This window comes from Theobroma cacao, chromosome 9 (genome assembly GCF_053813885.1).
Source record: "Theobroma cacao isolate CCN51 chromosome 9, ASM5381388v1, whole genome shotgun sequence".
In the NCBI taxonomy this organism is placed as follows: domain Eukaryota; kingdom Viridiplantae; phylum Streptophyta; class Magnoliopsida; order Malvales; family Malvaceae; genus Theobroma; species Theobroma cacao.
Genome location: NC_142647.1, coordinates 8,628,758 through 8,631,861, shown reverse-complemented (window position 1 = coordinate 8,631,861; position 3,104 = coordinate 8,628,758). Strand labels below are relative to the sequence as shown.

The 3,104-nt window shown below is 33.6% G+C and overlaps 1 pseudogene; it reads left to right on the top strand.

Annotated features, from left to right (window-relative positions):
- The first annotated feature begins 537 nt into the window (after window positions 1-537).
- Window positions 538-2,828, top strand: LOC18588949 (putative 2-oxoglutarate-dependent dioxygenase AOP1 pseudogene; annotated as a pseudogene).
- The last annotated feature ends 276 nt before the right edge of the window (window positions 2,829-3,104 follow it).

Genomic DNA, 3,104 nt, shown 5'->3' with positions numbered 1-3,104 from the left:
AAATGCTCATTCAAAACATATCCAAACATTAGCACCAAGTCTGTCGAGAAAAGACCCACAGCAATTACCCAACCTGCACCTGACATTCACACGCAGCTCTGCTATGTCCATAAGGTGACTTCATCGCAACAAATATGAGCCAGCTCAACTCCTAGTTCCCACACGTCACTTTCATTCTCTTCCGATCAATGTGCATGGCATACAAACGGACAAAATGAATTTCTAAACAAACTGAAACTCTTGCATTTCTAATGGGACTCTAAATTTATATATACTACACACTCAGAATTTTACCAATATATATATATATATATATATATATATATATATATATATATATATATATATATGATTCTGCTTTAGATGCTTTTATTGAAGTTCATAGGTGCTAGTTTGGTGGTATCTGCTTGTCGCCTTTAGAAACAATGCCATATAAAAGAGTTGAGCCCCTCTGGTAGTGAGGCAACAACGAAAGACCATTGTTACATATACAAGCTAATTTAGTCTAAGAAATTAATATTGTTAGGGATAATCAAAATGGGTTCCGATGCTGAATTTCAGATTCCAGTTATCGACTTACCGACCGAGGGTTCACCGGATTCGGAGCGAGGAACTTAAGGGTGGCAACGTTTGTGCAGGAGGGTACGAGAGGCTTGTGAGAATTACGGTTGTTTCCAGGTGGTGTATGAAAGGATACCAAGGAAACTCCGGAAGGAGACGTTTTCCTTGGTAGGAGAACTTGTTGAAGTCCCGTTGGAGAGAAAGCAGAAAAATGTTAATCCAAAGCCTTACCATAGCTACTTTGGACCATGCAGCCTGGCTTCTCTATAGGAGGGCTTCGGAATTGAAGATGCCTCCAACCATGATTCGGTTAAAAGCTTTGCTCAACTTATGTGGCCTGATGGCCACCATCACTTATGGTAATTATCAAAGCTCATCCATCAGATACTCGAATTAGACTTAGATTAGTTACAAATTTGAAGGAATTCTAAGTAGTTTTGTAGTCTTAATTAACGTGTTCATTCCTTTTGAGCAGCCAAACCGTGAACACCATGGCCAAGCAATTGGAGGAGCTGACCATATAATCTGGTTGATGATTATTGATAATTATGAGTTGGGGGAGAAATGGGAGTAATTGATCATGAGATGTTACATGCTGCTGGGAATGATGAAATACATGGCCCCTCCATCGGGGAACTATGTGAAAGGGCTCTACGCTCATACTGATAAACCAGCCAGTGCAATCGTTTGTAATGATCAAATTTCAGGACTGGAAATTGAAATTAAGGACGGAGAGTGGACCAAGGTGTTACCTTCATCTTGTTCCTTTGTCTTTCTTGTTGGAGATCCTCTCATGGTATGCTCAATAATTTGGTTTAAATGACCTTAACTTATGTTATCTACTCCTTTGTACCAAGAATCCAGTTACAAATGCTTTTCATTTTTGTCAGAAGGCAGTAAACCACAAGATTTACTCAGTTCCTCTGTCTTTCTAGTTACTTGCTTCCTGGACCCATGGAAATAGCGACGAGCCGACATCCTTACCAAGGGTAGCAGGCCACCTTTGGCCCTTGTTTGGCCCTTTATCATTTTTTTTTCAAAAATTTATTAGGTTTGATGACTCGGCTAACTTTAATAATGGGAAGGAGGGACTATGATAAAGCCATAACTTATTAGCATCCAAGAATTTGGTCCTAACATAATTAAATTATAAATTATTTAATAACGAAATTATAAATCAAAATTTTTCAAAAAAGTGTTAATATGTAGTAATAACTATTTAATAAATTTTTTAACACTCTCACTTTATCCTTTAATAATTTATAAAATTACACAGAGAATGATTTTTTTATATATATTCATCCTTTTAGATGATCTAATTTTTCTCTTGATTTCATTTGTTTTTTATTTTTAATTAACAAAAAATTATTTTATTTATTTTTTCACCTTAAAACTTATGATTTTGTTTAATAAAGTTAAGCCTTTTATATTTATTTTCTTAAATAAATAAAAATATTATTGAACAGCTTTTACATCCAATAACACTTCTTCATGATATTTGCCAAAGGGCAATTTTAACTTCCCTTTATAGTACTTTAAAAATGGTTCTATTGGAACAACATATGTTATCCGAACTTAATTATCGATGATTTTTTTAATATTTATTTTAATTTTTATATCATTTTTAATGTATGTATTATTTATAACAGACAAATTATTTGTTTTAATTTATAAATGATCTAACTATGAAGTTTACTTTGAATTTATTTATTTAATTTTGACAAATTAAATACAAATATGATTAAATTTTATTTTTTTATTATTGAATTTGGATCGGATCAGTTTCGTAGCGGGTGTCCACATCAATTTTAAACTAAATGAATGAGTTTGATTTTTAATTACATATATATATATATATATATATACAAGTCTAGCTAGAAAGTTGGTTTCTTTAACCTTTGGTAAAATGGAAACCAAAATCTTACCTAATTATTGAAAATTAAACTAAAAATGGAGATTGGAAGACTGATATATTGAACATTACAAACCTTGAAATGAAGGCATGGAGTAATGGCAGAATGAAAGCGGCGAAGCATAGAGTGATGATGAGTGGAGACAGAGACCGGTATTCACTGGGAGCCTTTGCAATTCCGTTGGTGGGTACGATAATCAAGGCACCAAAAGAGCTTGTAAATGAGGAACATCCTCAAGTTTTCAAGGAGTTTGAGTTCATGGACTTCCTCTTTTATGCCAACTCTGAGGAAGCAAAGAGAATAGACTCCGCCGAGCAGATCTACGCATATGCTTCTCAACTGAGGAATTACTAGTGCATGGAGTTCAAGACCATGGCAAATTGGCAATGCAAAAGTACTGAAGCTAGCAAAGGATGATATAATATGTTTGTATTAACTGTGCAGATGTCAATGTATTTTATGTGATTAATTCGTTTTCCCTCTTTCTTTTCTTTTTTAAAAATAATTATGATGTATTAATTATTTTAGGACGTACGACTTACGCGTGCAAATTGTCTTTTGGTTTTAAAACCCTATTAAAAGATTCGAAGTCAAATATTGATATGTATACTATCTTAATTTTAAGGATTT